Source organism: Symphodus melops, assembly GCF_947650265.1.
Source record: "Symphodus melops genome assembly, chromosome: 11".
Taxonomy (NCBI): Eukaryota; Metazoa; Chordata; class Actinopteri; order Labriformes; family Labridae; genus Symphodus; species Symphodus melops.
Genome location: NC_136701.1, coordinates 5471453 through 5494627, shown reverse-complemented (window position 1 = coordinate 5494627; position 23175 = coordinate 5471453). Strand labels below are relative to the sequence as shown.

At 40.3% G+C, this 23175-nt stretch overlaps 2 long non-coding RNA genes across 2 annotated transcripts; both read left to right on the top strand.

Moving 5' to 3' along the window:
• Positions 1–5995: 5995 nt before the first annotated feature.
• Positions 5996–15775, top strand: LOC306832006. The gene is made up of 3 exons (XR_013780166.1): positions 5996–6271; positions 13568–15001; positions 15051–15775. It is a non-coding gene; the product is annotated as an uncharacterized lncRNA (long non-coding RNA).
• On the top strand, positions 8939–9695 carry LOC306832009. The gene is made up of 2 exons (XR_013780168.1): positions 8939–9523; positions 9618–9695. It is a non-coding gene; the product is annotated as an uncharacterized lncRNA (long non-coding RNA).
• Positions 15776–23175: the final 7400 nt, after the last annotated feature.

Genomic DNA, 23175 nt, shown 5'->3' with positions numbered 1-23175 from the left:
TATAAAGAGTTTAAAAAGAAGAGCACAGCTCTTTTTTGTTGTCACTTTCATGCTGAAATTTCAACATTTTCCATCAGACATGTCAGTCAGCCTGGGTTAATTACAGGCTGCTTATCCAGTGTGAATGTGCAGCACCAAACACTAATGTAGGGAGGTAGTTCCCAAATTACAAGAGGTCCCGAGGTTATACTAATCCTTTGAGAATAGGGCTTACATGCATTTCAAAGTTGAGTCACAGCATCGCGGAGCTCAATCCAAAATTGTGCACACTCACCCTCTGACTAGATGCATTGCTAAGAGGAAGCCTGCAGATAGCCTATATCAAATAAGCAAATAGGCTACTACTCTACAGGGATCTGTAGTGCAAAAAAATAAGTAAACTGTGAAAAGCTGATCCGAAGACAAACGTATAACAAATAAGTCAGTCTGAGATCCTGAGGGCATTGATAGTCTGAAAAAAAAAAAAGCAGGCCGCACCTGTCTGACTGTAACTGCAAGTCTCCAAAGATTATGTCCAGAAGTATCGGCCTTGGTCTGAGTAATGTGCAGTAAACACAAGAGTATCATCTTCCTTGGTCTCCACTCCCTGCTGCTCAGAGTGTGCTATAGAAGGTATGTGGAGAGAACAAAAAACTAGGGTGCAGCATCATAAGCTTAATTGGTTGTGTTTTCTGGCCTGAGGCCTTTTTGTATTACATAGCACCAGTGTTCTTGTTGCATTATGGGCCTTAGTAGCCTCAAGGCTAGACAAGCTAGCCTGCATAAGAAATACATAAACACAAAAACATTTCATTTAAGAAGGACAGTGTGGTATTGAATGTTGCACTACTCAGCTATTTGCAACAATGGGGGCTTAATAGTTATGAAGACTCTGATAAGCTCTCAGCTGGCCCTCATGTCGTCATGTTGTTAACTGGGCTCTTCCCTTCAGTGCAAAACTGTGGTGGAAAGCCTTTTTTTTATCAGTGTGATGATTGCAGCTCTAAATACAGCCACATCCTGTTTGTGCACAAAAATCCCATCAAACACTGTACATTGATTGTTTCTCCCGAGGCAGTACGCCTCCAACAGCCGCTTATAGCCTGCATGATGGTCAGGCAAACTGTACACAGCAGGAGTCTCCAATGCATTTCTTCTATGGGAATAATTTGCTCACTCTCAAAACTGACAAACGGAGAAAGTGAGATGATGTAGTGCAGTTACAAAAGCCAGCCTCCACGCTGTCTTGAAAAGAGCAAATCCAGATGATCCAAACTCCCGCCGAGTGTGAGTTTTAAAAGGGATATGCAAGACGCACTGATAGTCCCATTCAAGCCACACTTATATTGATAAAAATCTAGCAACCCAAGGACAGGATCTTGGACTAACACGACTACATTTTTCCTAATCCTTTCCCAAAAGTCTCACTGAAATAACTGCAATGAGGAAGCCTGACTGCACCCAACAACTTCTCTTGTTTCTGTCTGACTCTTGCTCTCTTCGCAAAGGCTCATATTTTGGCAGTGGTGCTGCATATTTATGTTGCAATGACCAGCACCATTGTCTGTTTGAAGAGTGCACAAGGATTGCAGGTTTTATTCTATCGCTCTGGCAAACATGAGTCCAGATGGAACAAAGGCTGAGCCGGGAAGTTTTCCGTGGGTACATTTCTTGTCCTTTTTTTATCCATTTGTGCAAGAGAGCAATCTTTGGAGAAGGTTTGATTCCCATTCAAGAAAAGAAAAAAAAACTTAGGTTGTTTAACACCAACCCTTAAGCATTATTAATTTTTGGTGTTTTTTGTGACATTTGTGTGGTTTGCATTGGAGTCAGGAAGAGATCATTAATTTTGCATATGTACTTTGGTTGGACATACATACTCAAACCATTGTCTCATAGCAGAAGCATGAAGTAGTCTCATGATCTGTTGGGAAATTGTTTTGGATGATCTACACGAATAAGATTCTGCCCTTTGCCTGACTACAACTTTCACAGGGCTCACTTCAGATTGGATTGTTCCCAAGTGGAGCAGGACTTCATGCTATTGGACTCCCTGCATTGTAAAGGATTGTTGGTTCATATGTATTTTCTTGATGGAAAGTGTGTGCTCATATTTAAGACTGACAATAATAAAAATGTTGTATCTTAAAATTCTGTTCTGATTTTTTAAATCAAGTCTTGCCTGCCAATGGCGTTTCCCGAGAGGCACTAACAGCAGAGTTGCTTTCTGTGGCATTTATCCAGGAACAAGACAAACCTATTGATTTTTGGATTCCTCAGAAGTCCCGACCTTGGACTAAGCTCATTGAGGTTTGTCCGCTACATTACCAACAACCGCTAACTGCAGTGCAGTAATGACACCAATGTGTCTTTGAGCCTGATCACAGTGCATTTCTAGGGTTCTGGTTCATCTGTTATGTAGAGCCTCAGCAGGGGGTCTGCCATAACGCTCCGAGTCTGTTTCCCTTCTTCCCCCATGAATGTTAATTGCAGTCTGTAGCTGCATCCGAAAGCTATTTCCTATTCCCATTCATCCGCTCTATAAAGATGATATATGTACCAAGACTCTGGAGTTGTCATTGGCTATAGTGTGTGTGGTGAAGCAATGATTTAGTGTCTGATAGTGATGTCATGTTAATCCATACTTGTACAGCACATACAGTACAGTTTCTCATGTTGTGTGCTTTTATTGCTCTTACTTTTACGGTGACTGAAAGTAATGACCTTCCAGTTGGTACCTCACCGCTCTACTTCAGCCTCAACAAATATTTAATTCATGCAAACATCTGCTCCCTGCAGCTGAGACCTGCTCCATAACACAAACTACTGAATACAGTGACACTTCTGCAAAGAAATAAGTGGCACTAAAATGAACAGGCTATTGTGACTCCACAAAAAAGTCTTTCTGAGACTGTATAAATCTGCACGCTGAATGTAGTTTAGAATCAAGGAATCTGATGAAGAATTGAAGGGAACAAGTTGAGCTGTGCTAATGTCTCTAAGGTGTGTTTTGTCTCTGTGTGTTTAATATTAGCTGAGCTTCTAGGAAATATCACCAAGAAAACATGAATACAATGTAAAGGAGTCATGATCTGGTATCAGCTCTACACCTGGAAACTGTTACCTTGATGAAAGCTCAGATTTGAAACAAATGTGACATGTTGCTAAGTGAGCATGAGGGTTTAAGCAGGGGTGAATCATTTACAAACAGCTACTGCATGTGCTCAACTGTGATTCACACTGTAAAAGTGAGAAAGGGTAGAAGACCAACAGAGGCTATATTTTATATTAAAAATTCATGTTCTGGACTCTTGAAGCCATTGAGATCTAAAAGAGGATCGTGACCCTGATGTCCTTTAGTAAACAACCAAGAGGTCCAGGACAGTAAGTCTGTTTTCATACTGTGAGATGCTTATTTACATGCAACTTAGTTCTGCCTCCTGCTGGCTCCCAAGTCATCAATTTGGATGTTAACAGTGCCCTCCATGATTGCCTAGTTTGAGCTCCAGTAAACAGATAAACTCACCACCTTGCATGATTTCCAGTAAAGTGTGTTAAGTGGTTAGTGCGCGCATCCCCATGTATGTAGGCAATAGACCTTATGCATGTGGCCCGGGTTCGACTCTGGCCAGTATAGCCTCTTTCCTGCATGTCACTCCCATCTCTCTCCTGATCTCCGACACTGTCCCCTGTCTATCTCTAATAAAGGCATGAAAGCCCAAAAATAAATCTTTCAAAACATAAATAAATGATGAAGCCCAAAGTGGTTGGAGCCTCTCCATGTGCCCTCTACTCCACACTGCTGATGATCAGATGCCCTGGATGCACATGCTTCACCAATGATGGAGTCAGATGTTTGCTCAACCTTCTCTTCCACCAGCAGCAGTCAAGGTCTTTTCCATCCACTTTGGATGTTGGACATCCTCCTGAGACCACCCCTCCAAATACTGCAGTAAGTCTCATTAACTCTTCAACATCAGTATAAAGCAGCATCCAGCAAGCATAACCCTTGTATAACTGTATTTTACATGAGGATGAACAGTTAAATTAAAAAGGGCAAGGGGGTATTATAATTCACTTTCATTTCAGCCTTTAAATAATAATAGGTTAATATCTTAAATCTACCTTTTCTACCTCTTGCAGGCTCATGCACGCAAAAGGTAGAAAACAAGCCGGAGGACAAGGAGGCGTGATTGGTCCATCACATTGGTACCTTGAGGCAGACAATGATCAAAGTTTTTGCATGATAACAACTGCCACGGAGGAAGGATTTTCTTTGTTCCTTTTTCAGAGCACATGAATTATTAATTTCTGTCAGGACCTAAAGACAATATAAACTAACATATTTTAATGTGTATCTGGAGAAAATGACCACCCCTGCCTTAAATGGCCAAAAATATGACAACATTTTTAATATTGTAATATTTGTCTGCGATTGTCACCATTTCTGTTATCAATCTGTGAATGAGGAACATTTCAGACAATTCAGACTCAATCCCTTTCCTTAACTGCAAGGTTGCATCACAATTGCAACAAACTTCCATTCTTCTCCTCTGTGTTGTTGAATATATTTTTTGTGTTGTCCTGCACAATATGTAATTTTTGAGTGTTTTTCTTTGTGCCGTCTTTCTCTTTATATCAAACTTTCTCATTCTCAAACTTTGCAAAAAAAAAAAAAGGAGAAAAAGATACCTTTTTATTCAATATTTCTGAAATCACTAGACACCATCTAGTCTTTGTAAAAGAAGCAGTTTTCTTTAACTTTCAAATATTCAATGTATTAAATGAAAAATGTGGTTGCCAATTCAAGCTCAGAAACACTGTTTAAAGTAAATAAATAAATGATATAAAAGATAGTAAAAATGATTGGACTAAACTATCTAAAAATAACTATCTAGAGTTCATCAAAGATGGACACAGCTCTTAATATCTAAACAGTTTCTAAATAATGATTATTCAAAATAGTAACCCCTTATTAAGAAATACCAAATTATGGGCCAGATTTACCAAGATCTCAATTAAAGAGTACTAAATTGCGCGCTCATTGCAAAAGTTTGCACGTTTGGCTTGTGGGCATTTTGAGGGTGATTTACTCAGAACATTTGCGTGAATGACGTCAGGTGCAAACCTTGTGGAGGCGGTAGAATTTCTGTCAGGCTTTTGCGTGTTCTACTGGTTTACGTCACAGAGAGTTTGGACGGAAAGCTGGACGACTGCAGGCGCAAAATAGGTATTAGTTAGAGGCAAATGAACGTCCAGTATTTATAGCAGATAAATATGAATATAACAAAAGGAAAAAGCGGTTTATAAGAAAACCTTTTTAAATTAAACATGGTCCACTCTGGCACTGGTGCGCAGTGTGTGTGTGCCACTCGTGCCATCATTGCGCACCAGAAGCTGGTCAGCGCTGTGTCTGATTGGACATAAATCTCATGGCAACAGGTTCTGAAGTTGGGGGTACAAGCATGGTGAGCCCCCCATTCAAGTGTCCCACAGCGCAGCAGCAGGGGAAGAGGCTGTAGAGTGAAGAGACGAGCGCGCTCTGGAGAAGCGCTCCAGAGGGCACCAGAGACACGCAACCCAAGAAAAGGAAATGCCCATTTTAAAATGTAATGTTGGCGAGAAGAGGGAAATAGGACGACATAATGTCAATGTTGAAATTCTTTAAAATGCAGACGCCTGTGAATGTTCAGTTCACAGATCAGTTGCACACCTTTAGTAAATCTGGCCCTATGTGTTTTCAAATTATACATTTCTATTATTAAATAACCATAGACAAATCTGTGCTGAAATAATGTATTGATGCCAAAAAGTCATGAAAGACAAATCTCAGATCGTATCACGTCGAGATCACTACAAAAACATGTTGTCAACATATTTATAACTAAAAGTTCGGAAAGAAAACCTAAATTTACCTTTGCAAGTATGGCAGCAACACCGTTCCTGTGAGGTTGTATTGCATGGCTGACAAGTGAAAGATGGGCTGGGCCTTCCTGCCCAGTTGTTCGGCCAATGGCAAGGTAGCCACCATCTTAATGAGCTGCAGCAGGAAGGTGTACACAAAAAGAAACATTTGGGACTGTGAGCTACTTCCTGGGAGTTCAGCAAAAGACTGTTCACTGCTTTCTTTGCAACAAAGTTTCTGTTGCGGTACTATCACAGGTTATATGTTATAATAATGAAGAGTCATCCGACATGGAGGAAACCATACTAGACTTTAAACATTGGAATCGAGCAGAGTACATTGGTTCAGAGAGTGACACATCATGGTGCCAGAACAAGGCTACAACAGGTAAGGTCTGTCTCCTTTACCCTAACTTCGGCAGCTGCAAGCAATTATGGCACAGACAGCTAGATGCATGAACGCTTTAGACAAGTATAAATCCCAAGGTTGAGTTTACCTTAACACAAGGAAGAATGACAAAAAATGTGTGACTTTCAATGTAAATGTACTCACTCAGAAACATGAAAACCATCACCATCGAAAACAAAAATCATAGTAGCCTCCTCCCGCCGTCCTGACGTACTACGGTGAGCGTATTGCATCACTTCCTGTTGTGTCTCGCTCTATCGCTACTACCGATCGATAGAGCTAAAGCTAGATTGTTTATCCTGTGTATTTTCTTACATTTGTCTCCATTCACTGCACACTCTGAGTAATCGAAATAATCACCAAGCACCCCTGCGAGCTATCTATAGATCTTTTGTTTGCGTTAAACTACGTACTCTCAGGCTAACTTAGCAGTTAGCTTCTCCTACGATGGCTTCTCTCCCTGCCTCTCCCTCTCCTGCTCTCTCTTGTTCTGTGTGCCAGATGTCTAGTTACTCCTCGTCCTCCTTTACTGATAAAAGTATTTGTATTAAATGTAGTTTATTTATAGCTTTGGAGGCGAGGGTGTCTGAGTTAGAGAGCAGGCTCCGCACCTTTGAGTCAGAGTCACAGTCATCTTACGCAGCAGCAGTTAGCCAGCCTTCTGTAGCCGGTGCGGGCTGACATAGTGTTAAATCTCCCCCGGTAGCTCCCGAGCAGCCGGGAGGCAGTGGCTGGGTTACTGTCCGAGGGAGGCATAGTAAGAAAACGAGGCTCACAGCTCCCCACCAACCACTTCATGTTTCAAACTCATTTTCCCCACTCAGCGACGCACCCGCTGAGACAAAAACTCTGATAATTGGAGACTCCATAGTCAGAAACGTGAAGTTAGCGAAGTCAGCGGGCATAGTTAGGTGTATACCCGGGGCCAGAGCGGGTGACATCGCGGCTCACTTAAAGCTGCTGACAAAGGCTAAACGTAGATTTGATAAAATTGGAATTCATGTCGGCACAAATAACTTCCGACTTCGCCAGTCGGAAATTACTAAAGTTAATGTGGAGTCGGTGTGTAGTTTTGCTAAGACGATGTCGGACTCCGTAGTTTTCTCTGGTCCTCTCCCTAATTTGACCAGTGATGACATGTATAGCCGCATGTCTTCATTCAATCGCTGGCTATCGAGGTGGTGTCCAGCAAACGATGTGGGCTTCATAGATAACTGGCAGTCCTTTTGGGGAAAGCCTGGTCTGCTAGCTAGAGATGGCAACCATCCTACTCTGGTTGGTGCAGCTCTATTATCTAGAAATGTAGCAGAGTTTATTAGTCCCAAACCCTGACAACTCATCAGAGTTCAGACCAGGATGCAGAGCTGCAGTCTTACACACTTCTCTGCGCTTCCTTTAGATCTGTTTACCTGCCACTACAGCTGTCCTTGTGACTGTAAATCTAACTGTAACTCAGTTAGATCTTCTTATAGCTGTAACCCTACTTATACTATAGATACTGTGTCTGTTCTCCGCCCCAGACCTGTCTTAGGCAATTCCAACCTCAATAAAAGAGGCGTAAATCATAAAAAGTTAGTCAAAATCAAAACTAGAAATATGATTTGGCAAAAAAATCTAACAATTAAATGCGGCTTGCTAAACATTAGATCCCTAGCATCTAAATCTCTCCTGGTAAATGAGCTAATATCAGAGAATCATATTGATCTACTTTGCTTAACTGAAACCTGGCTTTCTCAGGATGAATATGTTAGTTTAAATGAATCCACCCCTCCCAGTCATTTGAATGCTCATATAGCTCGAGACACTGGTCGAGGTGGTGGAGTAGCAGCTATTTTTAATTCTGGTCTTATAATCAATCCTCGACCAAAGCTGAATTATACCTCTTTTGAAAGTCTTGCACTCAGTCTTTCACATCCAGTCTCTAGAACTTTTCTGCCAGTTCTAGTTGTTATAGTTTATCGCCCTCCTGGCCCATATTCAGAATTTCTATCTGAATTTGCAGAATTTCTATCACACATAGTTCTTAGCAGTGGTAGAATAATTGTTGTAGGTGATTTCAATATCCATGTGGATGTTGTTAATGACAGTCTTAGCACGGCTTTCATGTCTCTATTGGACTCTATTGGCTTCACCCAGGGTGTAAACAAACCTACTCATCGATTTAACCACACCCTGGATCTTGTTTTAGCCTATGGTATTGAAATTAATAGTCTGTCGGTTTTTCTGGAAAATTCTCTGATATCAGACCATTTCCTAATAAATTTTGATTTCTTTTTACCAACCTTAACTCCTCTTAATAAAAAAGTGCTCTCTAGAAATTTAAATGATAATGCTGTAGCTAAATTTAAGGAAGCTATTTCAGCTGCCTTTGTTTCAGTTCCATCCCCTAACCTAGTTGAAAACTCCTATAATCACTTTAGTCCCTCTCAGTTAGATCAGTTTGTAGATAGTGCGGTGGATTCACTTAGAGTTACTCTGGATTCAATCGCCCCCCTAAAACAGAAGCCAATCAAACGACAGAGATCAGCTCCATGGTACAATTTAGAAACCCGTACTCTAAAACTAACGTCACGTAAATGTGAAAGAATTTGCCGCTCCACCAAAACGATAGAATCTCGTTTAATTTTGGCAAGATAGTCATAATAGTGATAGAATATTAGGCCTCTTTCTGCTTATATTCAATGTGTTTACTGCAATAAAGTTTCATCACCCGGTCCAAAGGAAAGGTTTGATATTTACAGTTTGAATGATGTTCGCTTACATTTATATTATACCAGTTATTTTATCATGTTTCATTCCAGGTTTGTGTGTGTTAATAAAATTGTCATACTTTTCAGTAAGGTGTTTGTGTGAAGAGGGCTTGCAGAAGGGAATGCACATTCCAACATGTGTTTTGGGCCCTTTAAACTGAATCACTCACCAACTTAAACATAGGTTTAGTTTATGGCCCTGAACAGTTAATCACTCACCCACTTTTATATAGGTTGAGTGAGCCTTGATTCTTAATCACCTAAATTGTCTTCTCCTTAAAAAGAATTGGTTACTAGACTAGATGTCTTTCTTGTGATAAGAAACAGGCCAGGCAGGATGTGTCTTCCCCTACAGGAGGTGAAAGGATTCGGGAGTTTGATGCACCAATGAGAGAAGGGGAACCACTCATCCGAAGACGCATAATTTGGAAGTTGCCCCAATCGGAGGAAGGAAACCGCACATTCTTGAATGCATTATTTGGTTAGATATTCTCTGTCTAGTGTATAAAAGGGTTCAGGGAAAGATAGCCGGGGCTCAGACTTCGTGAACTGATCCAGCATCTGTCTGTTGTCAGGGACGCGTGGTTTGAACCCAGAGACTCTGTGACTTCTATTCTTGATTCATCAGGTTAATAAACTCTGTTAACCTGAAAGAGACGCCTCCAGTCATTCCTCTCATCCCATCAAAAGAATGCGCAGAGATTTGAGGTAATTATTTAGAGGAGTCAGATTTATATTAACAACATTTAGGAAAAGGATGAAATAGCAACTTTTATCCTTCAACAATAACTTTTATCCTTCAATAGATATATGAAAGCTCTACGGCAGGCCCGCACTGCCTATTACTCGTCTCTTATCGAAGAAAATAAAAACAACCCTAGATACCTCTTCAGCACTGTAGCCAGGCTGACAGAGAGTCATAGTTCATTTGAGCCATCTATTCCTTTAGCCCTTAGCAGTAATGATTTCATGAGCTTTTTTAATGATAAAATTCTAAACATTAGAGACAAAATTAGCAACTTACTACCTTTACTTAGTGCAGATTCCTCTTATATTTTCGATTCGGCAGAAACGGTTCCAAATTCTGATACTAACCTCGACTGTTTTTTTCCAATTAACCACGCAGAACTAAATTCGATTATTTCTGCGTCTAAACCGTCAACCTGTCTTTTAGATCCAATCCCAACCAAGTTGTTTAAGGAAGTCTTTCCTCTAGTTAGCAGCTCCATACTAGATATGATCAATTCATCTTTAGCAGCAGGTTATGTACCCCAGTCATTGAAGGTAGCTGTAATTAAACCGCTCCTTAAAAAGCCTACTCTTGATTCAGGAACTCTAGCTAACTATAGACCTATATCTAACCTTCCTTTTATCTCCAAGATCTTAGAGAAAGTGGTAGCTAATCAGTTGTGTGATTTTCTCCACAACAACAGCTTGTTTGAGGAGTTCCAGTCGGGATTTAGAGCTTACCATAACACTGAGACTGCACTAGTTAGAGTAACACATGATCTTCTGTTAGCTCCAGACAGGGGACTTCTATCTGTGCTTGTCCTGTTAGATTTTAGTGCTGCTTTTGACACAATTGACCATCAGATTCTGTTACAGAGAATAGAACAATTGCTTGGAGTTAGAGGGACTGCTTTAAGTTGGTTTAGATCCTATTTATCAGACAGATCTCAGTTTGTGCATGTTCATGATGAGTCCTCTTTGTACACCAAAGTTAGCCATGGAGTGCCTCAAGGATCAGTGCTTGGTCCGATTTTATTTACATTATATATGCTTCCTCTAGGTAGTATTATGAGAAAACACTCCATGAACTTTCATTGCTATGCAGACGATACTCAGCTCTACATAGCAATGAAGCCAGAAGACACCAACCAGCTTTGTAAACTAGAAGCCTGCGTCAAGGACATCAGGACCTGGATGACCAGAAACTTCTTACTGCTCAACTCAGAAAAAACAGAAGTTATAGTGATTGGACCTAAGAACCTTAGAGAGACTTTCTCTGCCGATATGACGGCCCTTAGTACTATTAGCGTAGCCTCTAGTACCACTGTTAGGAACCTAGGAGTTCTATTTGATCAGGATATGTCCTTTGATTCCTACATTAAACAAATTTCAAGGACAGCTTATTTTCACCTTCGTAATATGTCTAAGATCAGGCAGTCACAAAATGATGCTGAAAAATTAGTTCATGCATTTGTTACCTCCAGGTTGGATTACTGTAATTCTATTTTAGCAGGGTGCTATGGTAAATCTCTAAAGACCCTCCAACTCGTCCAAAACGCTGCAGCTCGTGTTCTTACTAGAACGAGGAAAAGGGACCACATTACTCCTGTATTGGCTTCTCTCCATTGGCTCCCTATAAAATCTAGAATAGAATTTAAAATCCTTCTGCTCACCTACAAAGCTCTAAACGGTCAGGCACCATCGTATCTTAAAGAGTTAATTGTACCGTACTATCCAACAAGAACATTACGTTCCCAGAATGCAGGCCTGCTCATGGTGCCTATAGTCTCTAAAAGTACTATGGGAGGTAGAGCCTTTATTTATCAGGCACCACTCCTTTGGAATCGTCTACCAGTCGGGGTCCGGGAGGCAGACACACTAGGTACTTTTAAGAATAGACTTAAAACTTTTATTTTTGATAAATCTTATAGTTAGGGTTGGCTTAGGACCAGCTCATAGTTATGCTGCTATAGGCCTAGACTACCGGGGGAACTGGCACCAGGATCTCTTATCTCTCTCTCCCTCTCTCTCTCCCAGCTTTCTTATCTTATAGTAATAAGATATGTCTATAGTGACAAGCAGTAGCTTGTCACTATCTTTATGTTCTAACCTCTCCTTTTGAGCTCTCTTAGGTTCCTTGAGCTCTCTTAGGTTCCTTGGGACTGTTGGTGAGGATGGCCTGCCCAAACACCCCCCCCCCCCCCCCCCCCCGAGGATGGCCTGCCCAGACCCCCCCCCCCGCCCCCCTATCCCATCCTATTCTTCTTTCTGCATCTTGTCCTATCTCCCCCATCCCATTTTCAAGCCCAGCACAGTTTAGCAGATGGCTGTTCCGTCATGAGCCCGGGTCTGCTGAAGATTTCTGCCTGTTAAAAGGAAGTTTTTTCTTGCCACGCTATGACGGATTAAGCTGGGCTCTTGTAATATAGCCATAAGTAAGGTCCTTTACCTGCTTTATGTAAACATAACAATGAGCATGGTCTTGTTACCTGCTCTCTTGTTAATGTTAACAGACAAACAGTAAGGTCCTTTACCTGCTTTTGTAAAGTGTCTTGAGATAACGCCTGTTATGAATTGACGCTATATAAATAAAGATTGATTGAGATTGATTGATAGTATATAGGAGAGGATCCAAAATGCTGGAAACAATGTGGGAGCGAGGTTGCAAAATACTACCATATATATTGATTATGTCCAGCAATTAAAAACATATGTTCAAAAATGCACCAGATATGAAGATGGTAGAATAAGAATAAATGTTAAAATTACAGATCTGAAAAAATTGTAAGTTCAGTTTTAAAGGAAGAATGTGCAAAATTGTACACATCAGTATTGCTCAAATCAAGTATATCCTCTGTCAATGTTTGTCCAAGTCATGACTGATAATGAGTGAGAAGTTTGAGTCCATACAGCTGGACTGTTGTCAGAGCCGCGTTTACATGGACAGGAGGGCCTTGAGTAAGGACTAGAGCATATTCATATTCACTTCTTATTTGGATATAATATAAGTGTTTTAAGATCATGGTCAATTGATGTGCAATGTAAACCCATGAGTAAAAAAAAGGTGTGCTAACACGACAACACTACAATGCAGGCCACAGGCTATCAAATCTCGAGCAAAGGAACAGTTTGTCCATCACTTGCCCTTGATGGTGCTTGATAATGTTTTATTGTAAGTCATGACTCCTTCTTGCAAACAAGAGTGGAGAGGGTCGTGTGCCGCTGGAGGAGAGCAGAGGTTTTAGAATCGCGGAAGTATCGCAAAACAGCAGTTTCTTGTTTTCATGTTTTCATGCTGTTGCTCAAGGGCGACATCTACTGAATCGCTCTGATGTCATGCACGGTCGCCTGCTGTTAGCAATATGCAGCTTTGGCAGCCTGTCCTCTCGTGAGAAGTGGTTAAAACTTTCCAGCCTTAGAGCAATGCTTCACACAGCAGCCTTCAGCAGTCCTGCTTGACTCAATGGTTGAAGCTTTGAGAAATTAGAGGGAAGTGACAGATGATTAAGAAGAGAGCTCAGCAAATACACGTTTTCTACAAGTGGGCTCCAACAGTACTATTTGACTTACAGCTGTGCAGTTGCATTTAGAGATAGTCTGCGAGACAGTCAGTCAGTCTGTGCCGAAGCACACCAAGCCAAAATACTAGATATGTTGTTCTGCTTTTGCATGTCCTGCACTCATTGTTCTCACCTGTGCCTGATTAGTCTGAACTTCCCAATGTATTTAGTCATTTATTCCGCCTCAGGTTCAAGTGCGAACCTTTCCTGCATCTCAAGTCTCTTCTTTGTTATAGATTTCCTCACGCCTAGTGCTTGAACCAGCAGTAGTTTTAGACCCGACATCTTACAGCTCTTACTGCTGCGCGATCAAGGAGAGAGGAGGGGAATCAGAGGAATGATAAACAAGGATACACAAGAGCAGCCTTTACAGGACTCTTTTACTGACCCCCTCTGTACATGAATCATCAGTCGGATGCTGCAGTGGATCTGACTGTCTTGACACTTCACTATATCAACAGTTTCATAACAGAGAAAAGACTTTTAAACGAACAACAAACAGAATCACCTTGAAACTGATTTTCATCATACGCTAGCGTCTGGAGAGCCTGTATTTGATGTCCTGGGGAAAAAAGTTTCAACAAATTATTGAGCTTTACTTTCATGAAAACAATATAAATTCAAAATGACTTTTTTATCTTCAAGTGAATGTAGCCGATCTTCAGTGAGCATAATGTTTTTTCATGTCAGTCTTCTATTTTCTCTGTACATTTAAACAAATACATTATTTCTAGACTTCTGATTGAAGTCTGATCACTTGCAGTAATATACATGTAGATAATAGGTAAATACTTTGTATAACAAAGCATTGTGCTGGTAGAAATGGTTCCTAGATCCCCTTGATCTTGTGTAATTTTGGATTTGTGTGCACACCCTCAGGGCATTACACCCACTTAGGATACATTGAGTTTTCACCATTTCATTTGATTGGCCTTTGTTTTAATGCATAATTTTATTGTTGTTGAAGACCTTTGGATGACCTTTGAATCAGCACAAGGAAAAACTTTATTACCACAGATCATTCAATTCAATAGCCACCTTTTTTTATAATTTGAAGACTTTTCTGTGCCCCTTGCCCCCTGATTCCTGACGCTTGAACTCTGGATACTTCTGTGCTTGCAGTTACAAAACATGCAATATGTGTGAAAGATCTCAGCTTGCAGGTCTTGAGGTATCCTGTTGTGGAAATCTGTTTTTCTCAACTTTTCTATCTTTTCTATCGTCTACACTCTTAAAGTTAGACTTTTACATGTTCTACAAATCCATAAGATGAAAAATGACCACAGAAAGCTAAACTTAATAATTGTGTTTCCTTGTGTTCTTGTTTAGTCTTGTGTTGTGTTTGGATTTCATTTCCTCTTATATTTTCTTGCTTTATGTTGTGAGTTTCCTTTGTATTTTTTATTTATTTATTGATTAGTGTTTCCTGTTGTAGTTTGTAATGCTCTATCCTCACAACTATTGATTCCCTGGGTCTATTTCCCTTTACATGTTGCTGAGTTAAGTCTTTAGTGTTTCATTTTGCAGTTTTTGCCCATTGCTTCTGGTCTAATGTTACTTTCATACTTTGTGTGTTTCCCTCCCTTTTTGATTGCCCTCATTGTCTTCACCTGGGTTTTGTTAATCTCACCTGTCTTTGATTTCCCCCTGTATTCATAGTCTCTGGGTTTGTTCCCTTCTGTGTCTGCTCACTGTCAGACCATGTATTCTTTTGTTGAGTTTCCTTGCAGCGCCTTCTTGTTTTTTAGTGATTTGGATTGAGGCCTTTGATGAATTGATTATATTTTGAGCTTTTGCCTTCAGTTGTCTTTTTTGTTTAAATACACATTATTATTTAGATTCTGTACTTTGGTCCAGTGTACTCACTTTCCACTTCATGACAAAAAAAATGTTTTTTTTTAGACACTGAAGAATGTATATGATCAATGGTAAGAAGTTAGACCACTGATACGTTGATGTATGTTTTACCTTGAACTGAACTCTATAATGGGGTTGTGGTTCTGAAGTTGAGTCTTTTTTTTTTCTCGAGAAATAGAGAACTGTCAGTATTCCATCATGTCACAAATATTTTTTTTGTCACATGATCTATCACACGGTCATTCACAGCGAGGAGTTTGTCCTGCTCTCTGAGTCTGTCTTCTCACAATTGCGCATGGTGAAAGAAAGCTCAATCCACCCAAGCCTTCCCACAGAGAGGTGTGGTGTGATCTAGCTCATTTACATTTAAAGCTACAGACACAGAAACATCCTGTTCTGAGCAGGGTTGTTAAAGAGGGGTTTATAGGCATGATCAAATACAGTAATGAAATGGATTTTTGGTGAAAAACTTCACAGACACCTTTTTGGAGGAGTTCTGAGCCTTTTTTAACTTGTTGACAAAGTATAATATGTGACCTTTAAAACATTAGTACAAATTGTTGTTTTCTTTCAAGCGTTTTACCAAAATCATTGTTCAAATCATCATGCAAATCAATCAAGTGTTCGTATGCTAAAAATAACCTTGAGAAGGATAAAGCTGTACAAACGTCTTGGAATATCCTCCTGAAAATAAACACTTCCACTTGGGCTTTTCTGTTGTTGGAAATGGACATGTATCGCTGTGCTGGTGCAGTAATTAAACAACACTCTTCCTTTCAGCAGAAACAGTTCATGCTAATTGTCAGACAGTATTTACAGTATTTGTGTTGCAAAGCGCCCACTTAGAAGCCCATGACAGGCGTTTAAACACAGGAGAAAAGCCTTGCAGTCTACCGTCTAACTCCCTGTCGGAGCATCTGTCTTCTTTCACACCCGCCTCACTATATTTCAACTTAATTAATGTCAAAATTGAGTAAAAACAATTAAGGATCTGTATGTAAAAGTTTTTCTTTTCTTTTCCCTTCCTCTGCATTCCATCTCTCCTCTCGGCGAGCAAAAAACTCTTAATGGCTGGTAAACATCTTTTGATTGTCTGATTGTCTCTCAGGACTGTGCGCACTGCTGCTGAGGCGAGAGTAGAGAAAAAAGGCAGAAGAAAGAGCGGTGTTTAGCAAAACCAGAGAGAAATAACATCTGTGCTGAAAGGAAACAGGCAGTCGCTTTCTCCCTGAGAATTTAGATAAAACACTGTTTTCAGAATTTCCAAATTAGATGTTGCATTTCTACTCTTCACTTATTGAGAATTGAGGCTGCAATCCTTGTGATTGTAATATAAATAAAGAACCAAGCAGACATCAAAAATAAGTTCTTTATGTATAGCTATTTTATCAAGCTAATTAGCCATTTTCACTATGCGGCTCATTAGTCATTTTGATATCTCTTGTTTAAAAAAAAAACAGGATTTCACACATTTCTTGTTTAAAAAGAAAATGTAAATCTTCTGCTTTATTAAGGAATATTAACGCCTTCTGTCCTTTGTTCTCACTAAAGCACAAGTTCTGTTTATACAATTATCTGCATCTTCACATCTACGGTATGGAAGTCTGATATTTCTAGTTGCCAACAGAAACTGTAAGTGACTGGTTTTGAGAATGGCACTAGTAATGTCACTCTGTCGGAATTAAAAGATACATTCAACAAATGTTGAAACTATAGGTAAGGAGAGTGGTGTCAGTGTGAAACAAGTGTGAATAATAACTCAGTATGAGCTGACATCATTTCTTTGGAGGAACAGCAGCCTGACAACTTTAAAGCATTGGCAAGATGTTACATAACTTAAGCAGAAAACCTGGAGTTGAACAAGGCCGGAGCATTGAAGTGGCATTTATTTGTGGACAGACATTTTAACATAGTTGTTATTGTGTGTTGTTGTGCTTTTTAGGAGCTTGATATGCTTGAAAACTCAACATAACAGGTGAAAAACACCAATGATATTGTACGGCTCAGACTATGCAGCCATGATTCAGAGAGGAAAGGGGTGTATTCAATATGTGTTCATGTTCATTGAATTTTTTGGGGTCAATCTTTGAGAACATTTCATTTATTTTAGATGTCTCTTCAACAGAATGTATACACCATAGTCTTAGTCCCGCAGGGATATCAAGCATTGGTTTCTGAAGTGGTGTTAAGAAGCCCAACGAGGGCGGTTGCCTTTTTGATAATGAACTAATTTTTGATCAATCTCAAAACAAAGAAGTGGAACTGGGTTGGTCCTTAAGGATCCTGGAAAACAACCATAATGTGTCCACCTGACAGCTACTAAGCCATGCCCTTAAGTATGCAAATTAATGAATAACCCTTTATATCAAATCAAATCAAATCAAACTTTATTTATAAAGCGCTTTTCATACTTTTTAAAAGTAGCACAGAGTGCTTTACATGTTAACATCACATTAAAATCACATTAAAATCATTCCCACCCTCCCCCCACCCCCCACGCATACAAACAGTATCACACTCATACTCACAGTCACCCCACGCTCCAACACACACGCGCAGACCTAAACACATACACACACATGCACACACACCAGCATCAATGATATGGACAGAAGGCTGAGTACGGATGAACCAGGTAAGTAAACGCCAAAGAGGAGCCGTCTGCATCGAGAGCGGTAGATCGGCCGCGGCCATCAGGGGCACCATCACAGGGTGCCCAGGGGAGGCGGGGCCGAGACCCCTGACCTCCACCCAGACACCGCAGGACGGCGCCCAGGCAGCCACAGCCCTCCACCGCTCCCGACACAGAGGGCTCCCTCGGAGGAAACACTTGCAAGAGACGTAAAATACATAAAACCTTTTAAAATGAGGCCAAACAATAAACTGAATAAAGCTAAAACCAATAGAATGATGGTAAGATATAAGTAAACATAAAATGCTAAAATCATAACAGATAAAATGAATAAATATTATTTAAAAGCTAGACTAAAAAGGTGGGTCTTGAGCCTGCTCTTAAAAATATGAGCGTTCTCTGCGGCCCTGAGGTCCTCCGGCAGGCTGTTCCAGAGGCGAGGGCCGTAAAAACTGAAAGACGCCTCGCCGTGGGTGTGTGTCCTGACTTTTGGGATGACTAAAAGGAGGAGCGCAGGGACCGCGAAGGCTCATATGGTAAAAGCAATTCTGACAGATAAGAAGGCCCAAGACCATTAATACACTTAAAAACCATTAAAAGAACCTTAAAATCGATCCTGAAAGACACGGGGAGCCAATGCAGTGATTCTAAAACCGGAGTAATGTGAGCCCGCCCTCTGGTCTTCGTCAGGACACGAGCTGCTGAATTTTGTAGGAGTTGTAGGCATGAAATATTCTTTTTAGGAAGACCAGAGAGCAGGGTGTTACAGTAGTCGATACGACTGGTGATAAAAGCATGCATTAGCGTCTCCGTGTTGGCCCGAGAGAGAATGGGGCGGACTCTGGCTATGTTCTTTAAATGATAAAAACCTATTTTGGTGGTGTTCTTGATGTGTGGAATAAAAGTCAGCTCAGAGTCTAAAATCACGCCCAGGTTTTTCACCTGTGTGGATGGATTAAAAGATAGTGCCTGTAATTTGGGTAAAAGTTTCTCTCTCTGAGCCTCAGGACTGAGGACTAAAACTTCAGTTTTGTCCTGGTTAAGCTGGAGGAAGTTATCTGCCATCCAGGATTTGATGTCTAAAATGCAGTTAAAAAGTGCATCCATTGGCCTTGTGTCATCAGGAGACATGGAGATGTACAACTGTGTATCATCTGCGTAGCTGTGAAAGCTGACTCCATGTCTCCTGATGACACTGCCTAGAGGGAGCATATACAAGTTAAAAAGCACTGGGCCTAAAATCGAACCCTGGGGCACACCACATGTGACATCATGGACCTTAGAGGAGCAAGTATCTAGACTTACCATGAATGTCCTGTCTGTGAGATAGGAGGTAAACCATTTGTGAACAGCACCGGACAGGCCGATGTGCTGCAAGCGGGTTAAAAGGACAGTGTGATCTACTGTGTCGAAGGCGGCGCTCAGATCCAGTAGAATCAACACTGTCAGCTTCTGTGAATCATAATTTAATCTAAAATCATTTAAAATCTTTAAAAGGGCCGTCTCGGTGCTGTGGTTTACCCTAAAACCAGACTGAAATTTCTCCAGGACATTATGCGAGTTAATAAAATCATTCAACTGAATAAGAACAAGTTTTTCTAAAATTTTGCTTAAAAATGGTAAGTTAGATACTGGTCTAAAATTATTAAAATCATTAAAATCTAAATTGCTCTTCTTCAGCAGGGGCCTCACCACTGCCCTTTTAAAGGCAGCAGGAAAGACCCCCGTCTGAAGAGAGCAATTCATCATGTTTAAAAGCTCTTCTCTGAAGGATCCATAAAATAATTTAAAAAATGAGGTTGGGATTGGATCTAAAAGACATGTGGTGGGCCTCACTGAGGAGAAAACTTTATCAAGAGTCTCAGCATTAACCAGGACAAAACTGTTCAGTGTTTCCTCCGGTGAAGACAGACACCCAGATGTGCTTAAAACCATATTACTTTGGGAGGATAAAATGTTACATCTGATAGTGTCTATCTTCCCCATGAAGTGGTCTGCAAACTCCTCACAAAGGGAGTCAGTGGCGTTAAAATGAGGTTTGTTAAAATCTGGATTGAGTAGATTGTCTATTGTTGAGAAGAGAATTTTGGTGTTATTTTTATGGCTATTGATGAGGTTTGAAAAATAATTATTGCGTGAGTTTCTTATTGCTTTATTGTATATTTTTTTGCTGTTCGGCATACATTTGATGGTTTATTGTAATTTTGTTTTTTCTCCATCTTCTCTCTGCAACCCTACAATTACGTTTCAGTTTCTTAAATTCTTCATTTCTCCAGGGAGGTATTGGTTTATTACTGATGATTTTTGTTTGAAGTGGGGCAACTGTGTTGATGGCTGACCGTAGTCTGCTGTTAAAATCATCAATAATAAGATCGCAGGGGGCAGGTAAAACAATAGGTGGACATTTTTCTAAAACCTCTTTAAAATTTGCAGCCATTTCAGGGGTTAGATGACGTTTCGTTATAGTTCTCACAGAGGTCTCCCGCTGAATAAAACCAGTGATGTTAAAAAACACGCAGTAGTGGTCCGACACAGCCAGGTCAACAACAGAAGACACCCCGGTGGACAGGCCATATGTGATGACCAGGTCCAGGGTGTGCCCCCTGTTGTGAGTCGGCTGTGTGACGTGTTGGGTAAAATCCATGAAATTAAGAATATTTAAAAACTCATTAGACAGAGGGTCTAGTGGGTTGTCTACATGAAGGTTAAAATCACCGGTTAAAATAATCATGTTAAAAGAACTGTGTAAAATTGCTAAGAATTCTGAAAATTCCTGAATAAAAAGACTACACCTTTTAGGTGGACGATAAAAGGTGACACATAAAATCGGAGGGTTGCTAAAAACAATTGCGTGATATTCAAAGGTGGTGTATTGCTCAAATAAAATAGGTTTGGTGGCAAGAGTGTTTGTGCTTATGGAAGCTGTGCCACCTCCCCTTTTACCACACCTTGTAGAATAAAAGCAGTTAAAATTAGGTGGAGAGGCCTCGGTGAGAACAGCAGGTGCATCCGCACCCAGCCAAGTTTCAGTTAAAAACAGACAATCAAGTTTTCTATCTGAAATCAGTTCATTCATAATAAAAGACTTGTTCAGCAGAGAGCGGACATTGAGGAGGGCCATGTTGATTGTGAGTGGAGACTGATTTACTGTAGGATGTGGTTGAGCTTTGGGAAGAGGTTTGAGATTATTGATGTTAATGGTGGATTTGTGAGGAGGGTTATGCTGATTCCGCTCTCTGCTGATAATGACAGGGATGTGGTGAATTGAGTCCAGTGGAACAGCAGATGGTGTGTGGGAGGGGCCTGTGTGGCGCAGGTGTGTGTGTGGGGTCATCAGTCAATCAAGTGCAGGTGCAGAGTGGTGTGTGTGGGTGCCGAACCTGTTCAGGTGAAGGCCATCTGGCCTGAAGAGACCTTCTACATTTTTCACCACCCCAAGTGCACCACTAAAGGAATGAATAGGTTTTTGTTTTTTTTGTACCAGGCTGAATACATGTTGTGAAAGCTACAACTATAATATTGGCCTTTTATCTATAATCAATATAACTCAACAAACCTCTTTAATAAACACAATTAGTTGTTACTGATACACATACCTGCACATACCTTCCCACTATAACCTTGTAGATATTGTATTTATTGTTGTTGCTGTTCTGTTGTTTGTATCCCACTTTTCAAGCCCAATATAGTTTTGACAGAGGGCTGTTCAACATTTGTCTGGTTTTGCTCGAGGTTTCTGTCTGTCTTTCTTGGCACTGTAACTTAGCTAAATGTTGCTCAGTGCTCATGATGGCTTACTGTTGGGTCTTTGTAGGGAATATAACAAAAAGTAAGGTCTATCACCTCCTCTTTTCTTAAAGTGTCTTGTGATAACATTTGTTAGGAATTTGCAATATTCAAGCAATGATTGATTGATTGACATATACAATGTTAATATGGATATATTGCATTGCTTTCTATCCAATAGGAATTTGGAAACAATTTTTCTTCTGTCAGTTATTTATTTTATTTTTTTGGGACACTTTTTTTTACTTTACATTAACTTTTATTTGTAAAGGGACTGTGTACAATATTAAGCATAAATATTGCCTGATTTCACATTCTGAGTGCAGAACTGCAGAGATCAATATATTTATGCTCAATCATAACCTCATAGGTTTCCTTACAAGGTTGACAATCTCCTTGTTTTGACACCAAATAAGATCTAAAACCTGCAATGAGGGAGACACATCTGAATGTATTCACCTCGAGTTGGTCTTGGGCTTAGGTATGCACAAGCTTCATTTATAATAACTGTTTCACAAAAAGATGAACACGTGTTTTTGTTGTCAGGAGAGAGAAAAAATGGCAACAAGTAGGGACACAATTTATTCAGACCTTATTTTACTGCAACCCAAAAAATAAATGTCCACTGAAACCAAAACCACAAACCTGTGGTTGTCAAATAAAGTTGTATTCAAGGACACATTTGTCCTTGAATAGATTGATTCTTCTTTTTCTTTATGACTACCTTACCTATGGTATTTCTTCATATTTTATCATTGTCTTCCTTGAAAATAGTACATCCACAGAGCTGCTGTGAAATATTGATCACTGACTCAGGCGTCACTTCCAACTTTTAAAATACAAACTTTCATGAAAAGAAGCTAACGTGCTGTTTACAAACCTTGTGCAAAATCTGATTCAAACCATAATATCCAAGACAAAATTGTCCATAATTATGTTTTAAAACAGTTTTCTTGAGCCAAAGACTGTAAATAATAGTGGGTAAAGCCAGATGTAACGCCACCCATTGGTTGCTGATGGGGGCTTTGAAAGCCGGCTGATAGCGGTCACCATGTTGGAAATGCCATGTCAACCTAACTTTCATTCAACATAACGACAGGTAAAGAGCTGGAGTTTTGGCTGGTCCTTCGTCTTCTGATAGATAGTGCCCTGCTGTCAGTCAGGTCCGCTACGATCCTTCTTATGAATAACTCTTAACCTCCAAAAAATCCAAACCAATGAGTTAACAATTATTAAGTGTTTAGGAAAAGATAAATATGTATTGTTCCATTAGACACTGTCAGGATGACTTCATGTTCAGGGAAAGGCTGTGAGGGAGACCGCAGGATAACCTCTGACGGAGTCTAGACATTGGAGGTGGTGGTGATGGATGTAAGCAGGATATCATGAGGAGTGGCTTTCTGAGGCTGCGTCTGAACCCTGCTGAAATAGAATGGAGGGGACCGGGGTGGAGGAGGGTCGCCACGATCACAGTGAAATGACAAGCTGAGTGCAAAAGAGAGAGAACAGATTTAATAATTTGACAGCAGCAGAATGATTGGTTGATAGAGGTTGAGTTAGAATCTGGTT